Source organism: Copidosoma floridanum, unplaced genomic scaffold (genome assembly GCF_036245765.1).
Source record: "Copidosoma floridanum isolate Cflo_tuat_1 unplaced genomic scaffold, Cflo_Japanese_pri ptg000040l, whole genome shotgun sequence".
Taxonomy (NCBI): domain Eukaryota; kingdom Metazoa; phylum Arthropoda; class Insecta; order Hymenoptera; family Encyrtidae; genus Copidosoma; species Copidosoma floridanum.
In genome coordinates, this window is record NW_028321917.1 from 1,340,112 (window position 1) to 1,354,422 (window position 14,311).

General features: G+C 35.2%; 1 protein-coding gene and 1 pseudogene across 2 annotated transcripts in view; both read left to right on the forward strand.

Moving 5' to 3' along the window:
* The window catches only part of eIF2D (eukaryotic translation initiation factor 2D), a 256,632-nt gene that overhangs the window by 42,335 nt on the left and 199,986 nt on the right, over nucleotides 1-14,311 (forward strand). The gene's annotated exons all lie outside the window — the stretch shown is intronic.
* Nucleotides 3,231-13,857, forward strand: LOC149373112 (uncharacterized; annotated as a pseudogene).

A 14,311-nucleotide genomic window follows, 5' to 3' on the forward strand; every position in this document is an offset into this window, starting at 1 on the left:
TTCCGGAAGAAGAGCTGCTAGATTACAAAGAAATTTACCGGAAGCACTCAAAAGACGTTGAAGAGGACAATGTCAAAAGTTTGGGGAAAGCAGTAATAAGGTTATTTAATGAGGAAAAAAGTTATGACAAAGAAAAAACAAAAAATTTAACGAAAGATAAAGAGGAGCTAGAGAGACAAAAACGAAAAGACAAGATAATGCAACTCGTAGTCACAGCTGGTTGCAACCATGAAGAAAAATAACATGGAGAAAGACTAATTTAATCAAACCTTTACGTATTTGTTCTTTATGGAAAATTTCTCAATACAACACACCTGTTTAAGCATCGAATTATAACGACGACGTCAGATTAACCCATCGTGGTGGAAAGATACAAATATCTACCGTCGATAAAGGATCGAATAAAAGTCGAAATAACGAGAATGATCGAACAAGGAATAATTGAACCCTCCACCTCGCCATATAGCTCAAACACCTGGATAGTGGCAGAACAATGGGGGCCAAAGAATGAGAATAGTCACAAATTTTCGAATACTAAACAAAGTTACAGTGGGTTCATGTTACCCGCTACCGTTTCAGAGTGACATCTTGGAGAACCTAGGATTAGCACGTTACATCACGGTATTCTACCTCAAATTGGAATTATTGCAGGTGGAAATATACTAAGACAATGTACATTAGACAGCCTTTTAGGCCTAGATGGCCACTACCAATAAAAAAGTATGCCAATGGAGTGCAAAGACTCGCCTAACATACTTCTAAGGCCTATCGCACAAATACTTGCAGGATAACAAGGCCATAAAATAAAAGTGTATCTTGACGACATAATGGTCTTTACCCTCAACTTTAAAGAACATGAGAGACGATTCACGTAACTATTAAAACGACTGGTAGCTGCAAATCACCGAAAGTGCTCAATCACATTGTAGGCAATGGACAGATAACGACTGCCCTAAAGAAACTTGGAGCAGCTAATAATTGCCCTAGACCGACAAACGTAAAGAAAGTAAAACAATTTTTGGGATTTATAGGCTACTTCAGGCGAATTGTCAAAAATTATGCTCAAATTGTCCAACCGCTGTGAAGACTCTTAAAAGCGGGCGCTGCATTTAAATGGGGCAAGCATGAAGAGCAAGCATTTAAAACTTTCGTGGATAAACTTTGAAGTGGACTTGTACTTATCGCCCCAGATTTGAAGAAATCCTTTATCGTCATGACGGACGCATCAGATTATGCAATTGGAGCGATTCTTGGTCAGGAAGAGATCGGAAAAAATAGACCGAGTATATAGTGTGAGTACGCGTCTCACTGCCTTAAAAGGAGTGAAGTCAGCTATTTCTGCGAAATAGCAATTTAGGCGATATTTATACGGATGCAGGTTTACGATGGTTACAGACCACAAGTCGCTTAAGCACTTTCATTCATCTGTATAACCGCACATTCGTTTTGACAGACTCAAAGCGATACTGAGAGGGTATGAGCTCAAAGTTATATACCGCCAAGTAGTAATTAACAGACTGCCTAAGGTTATCGCGAAACCCAATACTACAAGAGGGGCAAGTCTATCTCGAATGGCCACGCCAAAAGCTATATCAGCTAGCGGATAAAAAAGAGACTATTGAGAGAATACAGGACTGGCCGATAGCAACGAACAACCAGCGCGCATATAAAAAATTTGAGCAACACTAAAGAAGAAAATTCAAGTTAATCCGAAAATAATAAAAGTATGTTGTAACGACTCAGAAAACTCAAACGTCGTAATACAGGACAAGAAGTGATATTTAAGTGATAATATTAAAAAAGGTTCAGAAAATATTCAGATATGAGTACAGAAGGTCAAGAAAACGGCGATGTAGACTCTAAATCTGAGGAGCCTAACCTGTCGCCACAACAATAACTAAGGAATAAAAGCGAGTTAAAAATACAAGCTGTCGCGGAAAAAGGTGGACTTTTTTTACAGGGGCCAGCAGACGGAAAATTACGTGAAATTATCAAAGAACTATGCTTTCTAAATGGAAAAACAGCTACATGCATGCTAGCAATATTAGAACAAAAAAAAATTACAAAAAGCATGTAAATGACAACTCGACACTTTGTATGGATAGAAACTGTGTTTTTCAGCTACGCAACCGACGACGGACCCGTGGAAAGGAATAAATATAGCTAATTGTGACACACCATTGCCTAACGTTACAAGTAAGGATCAAGAGTAAATTACAGAAGAACAGAGAACTGATACAGAAGAAAAAAAAGGAAACTTAAAACAAGTGAAAGAATATTCAGCAGATAAACGAGAAACGCCGAGTATACATGACTTATTAAAGAGAAGGTCCGATGAATTGCGGGCTCTAGTAATGATTGGCATTGAAAAGCAAGATGTTGCAGTCAGACCGGGAATGGAGATATATACGTGGGAGCCAAGCTCAATAATAACAATAAAAGAAGCAGCGCTACACGCTAGAGGATAAGTAAACAAAAATGCACATAATGGGGGGAGTATGGCTCAGTCAGAGAAAAATGGGAACGTGGTATAAAACAAACGCAATGAGCAGTTAGAGAAAGTTGCACCCCTACATAAGTGGCTGGAATATTGAAAAGGAAACTTGTGAATGCGCACAACCTAGTAGTACCCTGTCAAAAATATCGAAAATACCATCGGATCTACCCGGAAACTGTTTGTTTTACAGCTGTATATGATAATACAATCTCAATATCCTAACTAATTAGTTACGGATAATTGTGCGCAACTCTAATTTATTACAAAAATGCAGAGAGCTGGAAAAAACAAAAAATATTTTGAAGTCACCAATAATGTATGAAAACAGTGATCGTACTTTTCTGTTCTCGCAAGAATTCAGGGAATGCATTTGTGTACAGTTTGCAGTAAGTAATGAAAATTACATGTACACTTATTATATTGCTATGGCAGAAGGTGAATTTGTCCATTAATATTTAGAAGGTGTAAGTGAAAATTCACATTATACGCCTCTTAGAGAAGTTTCTGGCGCGATAAATACAGAACGTGAGTCGAAGTAGGGACCCCAAAAAGAGACCGCAGCAGTAGTGAGAGAAGTAAGAAGCGTAAGCATGGGTCGGAGCTAGACGAAAGAGTAGACAAAGGCAAGTAGAGAAAGGAGGACTAAAGATATCTAGGAAAGGAGCAAGACCCCCCTGAACGAGCAGTGGATACAAGTAAGCTTACGGGTAAACAAGGAGAGAATATACAGCAAATGAGCAGCGTTGACGACAGCAACGAAAGTACAGCAAAGGAAGAAAGAGAGCAAGCCAACGATTTGAATGATGCGCTTAGCGAAACAGCGAGCGAGAAGGAAGCCAACACAGTCATACGGTCACCATCGATGGAAAAATAAAGAGTGTGCAGAACACACCTACCAACAAGAAGGCCTCTACGGGCACCAAAAAAGAGGGAAGATAAACTTCTACTGCAAAAACTGAACAGGATCGAGGGCCACCCATTAAAGTATTTAGGAAATCTAGCGTTTATGACAATAACAGAATCAGTATCCAATGCAGAGGTTATAGATCTGCTGCATGAGATATGATACATTCATCCGACACGCATGAACAACGAAGAAAGAAGGGTTAGAGAAGATAAGATAACAAATTTAAGAAGAATAAAAATTATGCACATGTATGTAAAGGAGCATTTTGAAGAAACGGCTCCTAAATCAAACAATAATAAGTGTATTAAGGTTTTTAAAGTAGTAATAGTAGTAAATGACATAAAAACAATTGGGATCGTTAGGAACCTAGCGATCCTCAATCTAACCAAGTGGGGATTCTTTGTCGATACCTTTGAGGAAATATTTAAAATTATTATAGTAGCAGTAGTACTCTACATGAACACTCTAGTAATTTTATCAGCAGATTAAAGATTTAAAATCATTAGAGATTACAACGAAGTGGCAACAGGCGGACATAAGGGAATGAACAAGACATTAAACAGGATCTCCAAAGACTACTACTGGAGGACATGCGCCCAGATGTGAGACAAGTTATGCTGCGATGCACATTATGCCAAACGTAAACAATCATCCAAATTAAAACGAAACAAGTTAAGCTCATCACTGAGACACCGAATAGACCGTTTAAAAATATTTCTATAGATTTCTACGTGCCCATTAGTAAACCCTCAGAAAATCAGTAAATGCACGTACTATCTATGCATTAATGATTGAAATCAATGAATTTATTTTTTAAGAGGCCTACAAACCCACGTTAATTATAAAAGGTTGAACCTTCTTTTCTTTTTCTCTTTCGTCGTTCTTTATCAGAAACAAAACCTCAACATCTGAGACGACACTCACAGTCGTCATGAGATTCTGAATCGCCTGGCACGTCTAGGGCAATTAACAGACTGTTCATCAGACCGTCCACCTCAAAGTAAGCATAATTTTGCAAAAACTACATAGACCAGTACTTAATCGTTCATATAAGGGAAACTAATAAAAACTCACCCGCATTACTGGTTGATTATCTTGAGGAATAATCGACCTCACCCAGTGTGTGGCAGTGTTTTCTCAGGACTCGGCCACCGAAGGACAGCTGGAGAGCCCTCTCGTGATCCTGGAACAACTCCAGGTTAACAATACCACGTTACCAGGCATTCAAACAGGGGCCTTGGTACTGAAAAAAAGGCATACGGATCTGCAACGACCCGCATGCTTAACTGAAATAAATGAAGGGCGCTTGTACTCGCATAAGCTGTTTCTTACATTAAAACATTGTGCAACAGTACACAAAAGCTACTCCTGCACAATTGCGTCCATGGAACCATACACAGAGACTCTTCTGGTGCGAGGAATCGTGTTCTCACCAGAGCTATGTTGAAGCTGAGCTTCGGAAACTCAGACAGCGGCCTGAACACTTTAAGAAAAAATAAATGTTTTGATGTTTTAAGGGGCAAATAAAAAAAAGCAGCGAATGAGATTAGCAAATACGTTTACAGCGTTGAGAGTCAAAGCAATTAAAAAATACCCATACCATTCCTTTCCCAAATCTGACGCCATAAGAAAAGAGAGAGGAGGAGTAGCAGTAAAACATAGTATTAGAAAATGTAAGAATTAAAAATACTAAAAAAAATGTACAACACTAGTCAAAACGTAAGAGCGGAATACACTACCGTAAAATAATTTTTTCTTATCCATACTTTCAAGCTTGTTTCAATAAAAAACACAAGTGAAATGTAAGTCAACCGATCGTTAAATTATCTGACTCTTCAGTGTTCTCGTATATGTTACATGATCCTGCAGGCAAGATGGGGTGCACTATATTATAACCGCAGTGCTGTGGTGCGTAGCTCATCACCTCGATGGCCTTGAGCTTGACGTCACATGCTTTTTCAGCTGGCCCGGGAACCAAAACAACACCAAGCACTGCACTGGATAGTTGCAAAACTCGTGGTTGTAACAACAGTGAAAAACAAAACCGCAGAGAAAAACGTTTCACGCGACTCGGCTTCTGCGTTGCCGTGGATCGGCTGATTTTGGACTGGGTCACTTGCAGATCTAGCCCCACACATACGCTTATATCGTTAGTGATCGGAGCGCTTCGGACACCCAGAGGAGTGCTGAAACTCCTAGGCTGCACACGTAGTAACATACGAGGTGGGTGGTATTTCCATTACCGGGTTACGGGCCAATGCAACGGGGTGCGCGCACGATGTGGATTAACGAGGCGGAATACTCGACCTCGACTGGACCAGTGTTCTCCGGATGCCCTCAGTGATACCTCCAACAAACTAATACGTGGGTCTCTTTCATTGAAACACTGCTGGGGCCAAGTATTGCAGTGAACGGTGTCGTCGTCGCTCCTCGCAACTATCTTTGACACGTTACTCAAGGGGGAGAGTTACTCAGTTTGCAACTGAGCCCTTTTTATGCACTTCGACTCGCTAGACCCTATTTGTAAGAATCGATTTGCTGTAAAAAAAAATTGGAAGTACAACTTTGAAAGAAATAAAATGAGTCGAAATACAACACTCTATGACCTATCATAAAGGTAATAATTAAGTTTAAAAAAACTTTTTATTTAATGGACAAATAAATTTTTGCCATAAAAATGTAAGGTAAAAGTTTAAAAAAAATACCACTAATACATGTCAAAGCCTACAGTCTATTTTAATTTTGGGTCGTCTACATACAAAATTGTTCGTTTTAAACGTTATTTAAGAAACATCAATTTTTAGCTGTATTTTGCATTCTGTAAAAAATTAAATAAACCAACTTGAACTCAATTAGTTTCATTTTGTAGATCTTTGTAACATTTACAAGTTTTTGTTGAAACATTTTTTTTAATAACCAAGAAAAAATTATAATTGCGAATAACTGTATTTTCGCAACTTTTCTGGCAAATAAAAAAAATGTGCAATAGTTAAGCTGTTGGATTTTACATTTATTATTATTACGTTCGGAGATAAACCTAAATCTATCAAAACGTTTTGGTTAGTATTTTTTTAGTTCACCTCCCCTTTCTTAGTCTGTTACTGTCGCTTTGGTCATGACTTTCATATCCACATTCAACGGTAGTTTTAATAGAGCTTTCTCCATGATGGATAATCTTTCTAGTTACCCTGTGTAAAGGTTAGTTTCATTCTTCATTCATATGCATTTAATTGATGTACCATATTATTGTAAGCTACTGCTAAGCCTACATATATGGTAACCTGGATATGCATGCAGTATGTTTTTTAATTTTTTGACAAGGATTTCATACTAGGTTTAATATTTTCATTTTTTTTTCACTGATATCATATCACTAATTTCGATCTGAACAGTTAAACAACATTTAATTCTCTTGATTATATAAACTTTTAATGTAACTGTTTAATAGCAGATAATCATAACTCATTTATAAACATATTTTTGATTGAATACCAAAAATTTCTTTTCATTCCTGAATTTACCAGCTTTTAAAGGCCACGTGACTTAATATAAGCCAATAAAATGTGTAAAAATGAAACTTTAAAGAGATCTTGGGAATTGATTTAAGATGGACTATTAATTGAAAAAAAATAGTTATTTTCGCCCTCGGGTGGTTTTGGGAGGCTGGTACTTCCTCGGGCGAAAAAGCAGTTTTCCGGAACTCGTTTGAAAAGTGTCCTTTACGAACCTCGTTACGTCCCTCGCCTTCGGCTTGGGCCGCAAACCTCTCGGTTCGCAAACAGAGACTTTTCAAACTCGTAGGAAAACTACTATTTTAGGTTAAGTCTATTTTTTTTCTTATAAAAATTCCGCAAAATACTTCATTTGTCAGTGATAATAGATCCTATTGTATGAGAAAATTCACGTGCAATGATTAATTTTCATAGATTCAACAATTACGATAAATTGAAAGAATGTTGTTCACTTGATGAATTTATTAGCTTCATTAAAAAAATTTTTATTGCGATTTTTTTTACATTTACATTCTATATGTATGTACAATATTTTTATGGATCACTTATACGCACAGCTCTGTAATATAAGTTAAGAAGACGTTTTTTCCTGTCACTTTGTCTAAAATGTGAGATCAAGTTACTGCGATGCAACCTATGCCAAGATTCTTAATAATCCTCAACGCAATAAGCTAGTGGTAATAGGAACTGTTTTGCTATCTCACAGCCGCGGCTAGCCGTGTCTTAAAAGTTTGTGGAACGTTGAGCTCATCTCAGCCCAAGGATACTACTAATACGCATTTTAGCAGAACATATCAAAATTATTGATTTCGATTTCCTTTTTGCTTTGGTGTACTGTGGAGATCGTTGCTTCTTATTCAGGATTTATATCGATATACTCCGCAAACATTTGTGGTTTCTCAAAGAATCTTTTTGCTAAGTTGCTGTTATTGGTCGTACCATGATTCTGCTGCATCTGATTCACACTTATACTGAATTCATGCTGTAGTCTTTTCTGGATGAGAATTTTGCTCTGAAGAAATTCTTCTGAAATAAAACATGATTTTAATGGTAAATATGACTTTGCTTTGCAGAAAGGGAGCCAAAATTATGATTTATGCAAGTGTGGATATTGCCAAATGCATTTGCTAAGTTACAACTTTTGAATACGAGTGTGTGTAGTGATCATACAAATTGATAACTTTACAGGTGAATGCAAAAAAAAGTGAAAAATCATAATTAACAGATTCTGAGATTTTATGTAGCCCAGAGAGAGTTAAATACATTTCAACGCAAGACTATAAGGTCATGTAAATTGATGAATCACAGAAAATCTAATGAAAATTATGGAATAACAAACCTTTCTTATTAGCGGTAATCGTCAAAGGCTTTATTTTACAAGCGTTTTTGTATCATAGATACCAAAAGTTTTTTAATGATTCGATCTCGCAGTGAAATAATTCTAGACCTCATTTTAAAGCTGTTGCATCAGGATGAAAATCGTTTTGTGTACAACTAAAGTCATGCATGAATGTTATACATATTGGGCAACGAATGCAGGGTTGTCCATAATGGCATTAACACATTCTTCATCATGCAAGGTTAGAGAAATATCATATGAAACCGTAACTGATTCATTATTTAAAAGATTAAAAGTGTGCTATAATCTGTTGGAATTAGATATTGCATATGAGGATGTAACAATAAGTCAATTTTTTTATTTAAGGTATAGAACTCATACATTACCAGATTTACGATTCAAAGTACAAATTTTTACGAAAAATGCTAATTGCTTCAGATTTTTAAGAATCCTTTTTATTGTAAAGCTTTGAGATGATTTTGGAAAAATCATAACAAAATCATTAATAAGTAAATAGATTTCGACAAGATCAACTGCTATTTCTCTACTATAGATTTTGAAAGTCTTTAAGTTATATTGTCATAGTCAAAAATCTATTTTGGTGACTCATCAAGTATTTTTTTATTTATATTAGAACGAAATTATTAAAGAATTACTAGAAGTTACGTCTTTTGCTCTGTCATTAAAATATGGCATTACTATGAATCAGTCATGCTCATAAATAAGTACGGTTGTGTAGAAATCTTCCTTAAAAACAGCTACCTTATCAACTTTATATAAACATATTTTAGAAAAGTTATTACTTTTAGAAACACAGCTTAATTGTTTTAGATTTACAATCGTACATAGTAAGTTTATCTTACTGCTTTCTACTTCGTTTTCGTACTTCTTGCTCACAAAGCTGGTATTATTTGTCATAAGTTTATTCATTTGATTTTGATAGAGTTTTAGAAGGACAGTGAGCTATAGGCCCTACAACTCTCTATCGACTCTTTGCTGGAACTACCGCTCCATGCTGATTCTGGCTCGCTCATCGCCTTGGTTTTTTTCCACTTGGTATAATTTCTCTTCTTCATCTATAGAGTGGGGAAAATTCGATTTTTCTACGATGTGAACAGTTTTTTCTTTTATATATTATAAGTATAAATATATTAACACAAATATAAGAAGTTTAAATTTGAGAAGAAGGATAATTGGATTCGTTGATTCGACTTTTTATAAAACGTTAAGCTTATGTGTTATGATATTTTATAATGTACGTTGTGCAAAACGGAATTTTTCGTTATACTGTCTCCCCTGAAAAATGTAGTTTATAGGTACAATGTACGCAATTCTTCTGATAAGAACCCGAACCAGACATGAGGCTTTTTAATTTTTAAAAAAAAAGAAAAGAGAAAAACGTAGATAGTTAAGGCTAATGTGCGTTACTTAATCCATTTACCAGTGAAGTATCTGAGTTCAGTGTAATCATCCTCTTGGGTCATAGATACCCCTTGGGCTTCCAACTCCGCACAGATTTCCTAAAGAGTTCGGTTGCTTATATCGAAGTCGTCCTCCTGAAGGAGCCATACATCATGTACCAAGGCATTTTGCACTTTTTTGTGATTCGCAGCTTTTTCGTCGAATTCTTTTTCTTTAGGTGTATACGGACTTCGCCGTTTAATGGTGCACCCTAACGGTAACGAAGTATATTGGGATGGTCCTGCAAGTTGCGTGGCCTCAGGCGTTGTATCTTGGAAGTTTGATATATCTGTTAAAGCTTTAATTGTATTTAGGACATTCGATTCTGTCATCTTATTAATTGTTCTTTTTTGATGCTTTCTATGCCGTCAACGTGACTTGTTGACTTGTTAAGTCTTTATAACATTTTGACGTTTGAGTGCCACAATTTGTTGTTCGTTACTTGCGCATTTGAGTGTGCGCTCTGTTCTGCTTCGTTAATATACGTAAATTTTCATTACTTTTGGGTGTAGTTGTGAAAAGAGTATTGTGGTCTTGATAACCATACAGTATGCGTATTAAACTATAATTAAGTGTACCCTCTTTAATTAGGCGCGTATTAACGTATGTACCAACTTTCTGTACTATAAGGGGCCATCCATAAAGTACGTAACGCCATTTAGAGGGGGTAGGGGTATGACAAATTGCGACATTAATTTACGTGGGGGGAGGGGGGTTTAATTAAAAGTAACGTAACTTCACTTTATGCCACGAAAATTAAACAAAATTAAATGCACTTATATTTTTCCAAATAGAGTGCATAATTGCAAGTTTCTCAGTCGTGCCACGCTAGGCGCTGTATTCTACGTGTATACTCGTGACACTACTACGAACCTACTCGTATTATACGTTGATCACGCAGCAGGGTTTTGTTTTTCTTGTTGACAATTAGCGACGAAAAAATCAGTCGATAGCAGAGTATTGACACAAGCATAACAAAAAACAGTTTTTTGTTTTAATTACAACACAAGTGAAGTATATTATTTAATATTAATATACTAAGTTTAGTGTATAGTGTATTATTTAATGTGCAATAGATATTTATTTTGTAATGTCTTGGTATACAAAATTGTATGAAGCTTACAAAAAGTGGAATGCAAATAATTTTTCTGGACAAAAATCCAATGAAACGTAAACGAATCATGGAAAAGTTTTGAAGAAGACAAAGAATCATTTCCAGGTATCGTGGAGAAGAAAATCAAGGAACTTCTTCAAGAAAAAACAAAAAAAGATGCAGAAAAGATTCTTTTCTTTACATGGCAAGTAAGATTAATCTTCATTAAAAAAATTTTTCGTGTTATCTAAGCTATGAATAAAACTTGAAATAAATTTTGTATGATCTACATTGACGTTAAAATTATTTATATTTATTATAAAATGCAATTAAAAAACATTTCTTTTTTTTCAGAAATCTGTAAGTAAACAAGTTCCGGATGCTAGTCCTTTTGTTAGAGGTAACTCAAACTCCGAGTCGGTATCGAATTTGGTACTGATTTTGCAAGAACTACTTTATGCTCAAGTCGAAAATCCTTCTAAAGGTAACAAAACATTTATCAGCAAATATTAGCACGCATTTGAACTTTAAATTTTTAAGTCTGAATTGACACTATGTAATACAATCCGATCAAAAAAAAAAACGTTTTTTTTTTTACTTTTAATCTTACTTTAACAATATGTAATTTCAATTGAAACTTTAATATCAACATTTTCTACGCGTTAACGAGTTAATTTTATAATCATAAAAGTAATGATTTTGAATCAGGAATTAAGTGTGGAAGGAGCACGCCTATCATCTCGAGCAGTGGCGAAGAAGATGAGGAAATTCGTAGCCCTAGCGTAAATCGCCAATACTCTACTCCCGCACAAGATAGTATTAAGACCAAAATTAATTTATTAGAAAAGCAGTTAATTGTAGCTGTTAAAGCTCGTGACTCCGGTCTTAAATCAGAATGTGTACAAAAGGATATAGAGAAAACAAAAAGAAAATTGGAAAGTTCTAAAAAATTGCTGATAGCAACAATTAATACAGCTTAACGCCAAAAAAAATACCGAGATGAACGTCAGGAAGGTCTTAAACAAATAGCGATGATCGACCCGATTCAGCAAAAAATTTGCACGTAAGTATTTAATTATTTAAATTGCATACTATCAAATAATCAATCTAAACGCTTCAACGTTAGTGTACTAAAATTATTGAAAGTAAAAAATATTTTAAATTTTAGTTTCGCAAACAGCCTAGTCGACCTCAATTAGAACTTGATCAACCTGAATTGTTGAAAACAATATGTGACATCGCTATGTTTGGAGAAGCTGCTGACAGTCGGCGACGCTTGGAATCAATTGGGAGCTAAAAAATATTGAACGACTTACATGATGAGCTTCAAACACCTGGTTTTTCAATTTTAAGAAGCGCTACATATCTTCGATTGCTACCTCGAAACTCCCACACAAATGAGGGTAAAAGGCACGTTTCTACGGTGTCAGTTAAACTTTGCAAGACTCAAGCTGATTTTAGAATAGAACACCTTGACGGTAAATTTTTTACAGCTTCAATTAGGTGACTATAGAAACATTTTTTTATTTGTGTCAAACGATATGCTCCGATATGTATGAAAATAATATTTTAATATTTAAAATTAAAAAATTGATAAAAATATTTACTACCTAAATCGTTAGAGCAATTAATTTTAGTACTGGGTGTTCGTCGGGTAGCTGTAATGTCGCAAGATGATAAAAGTAGAGTGCCAATTAGTATCACTGCTGCAAATAAACAGGCACCGATCTTAATGCACTTAGAATATAAAGTAAGTCTACCAGACAACGATTGGTTTGTAGCCCCAAGTCATAAGCTTATTTAAAGTCTGTATGCAGGCATTAATATCACAGATGGCAAAATTGGTGATCCAAAAACTGTAACGCACTCAGGGCCTATACTTACATTGCCATCCGCAGTGCCAAGCACTCGACAAGTACAGCAGCAACTCACGCTTATGATTTTAGAAGATTGTTAAACTTAGAATCTTTTAATGAAATACTTTGTAAGAAAATAATTATTTACACGTAAAATTTCTCACTCTAATTTAGTTTTACAATTAAATTTAAATAATAAATTCTTTAATTTTAGATACTGATAAACAAGTAAAACCTATCGTGGTTTTAATGTCTGATGGTGGCCAGACGAAAATCCATGCTACGCCAAAGTGATTGGTCATGCGATTGACCATTTTAAGACCTGTAATTTAGATGCCATTTTTATAATAACTAACACATCAGGTCGAAGTGTACATAATCGCGTTGAGCGGCGTATGGGACCCTTAAGTCGTGAGTTAGCTGGCTTAATAATAACTCATGATAAATACGGATCTCATCTGGACAATTCTGCCAAAACGATTGATAAGGAACTCGAAAAAAAAAAATTTTTAATTTGCAGCTCAAACGCTTGCAAGCGTATGGAGTGACCTAGTCATTGATGGCTATCCAGTGACCGCAGAATTCGCAGATTCGGAATGCATTGCCAAAGACGTAAGCAACGTATCACCTGAATGGTATAGTTTGAATGTAAAAGAAAGTCAATATTTTTTTCAGGTATCAACGAGACTTATAAAATTAATTTTTTTTATTTTTCTGTAAATAATTGAAAAAAATAGTTACTTTCGATAATAAATCTATTTGTAAATTTTACATAAAAGAAAAGTTAATATTTTTACGCATACGTAATATTAATCAATTTTCTTCAATTTTAGATCGTAAAATATGATAAAAAAGATTGCTGTGGTGAATGGGGAAGTAGTTTAAGGAATGTTCTTCCTGTGACTAACGGTTTTCTGCCTCCTCCATTTCCATTGCGCAGAAATCGTATCTGATGACTTGAAATCCTAACCCCGGACGATACAAAAGAAAAATATAGCTTCCCTGATTTGTTTGTCAGACTAAGTATTGGTTTAAAACCCTTGATGACAACTGGTGTTCCTGTACCATTTGATTATTACTGCCCTTCAGTTGTTGATGACATTAAAGGCAAGTTTAAATTATTCTCAAGTGTAATTATAATCTTTCAGCACTAAATCATGCGATTTTTTTTTATTTCAGGTGGGACATGTGATTCATGTGGATTACATTTTGCTTCAAAAAAACAAAAAAACTTGCACACCAAAGAAATTCATGTAAGAGTAAATAATCAAAAGCTACGTGCAAAAAAAAGTTTAGCAAAAAGAGAAACAGGATTACTTTGTGAACTTGATACTCTTGAGCCAATAATAGAGTGGCTCGAAGAAGAAGACGTAGAAATTAAATTTTCTGATCTCACAAATAATGATCTTACAGATGATATAGCTTCCTTTCCAGTAATCAGTGATATAGTGGCTAGTAGCACTTTTTGAAAGTGCATGTGATATAGAGTTGAAATTAAAAATTTATTTAATAATAAATTCAATTAATAACTCAATTTTTATTTTTAATTAAAAAAAAAAAAATTTTTTTTAATAGAAAAAGTTACGTAACATTTACTGAGGGAGAGGAAGGGTCAGGAAAAACGTTACGGTAAGTTACGTGGGGGT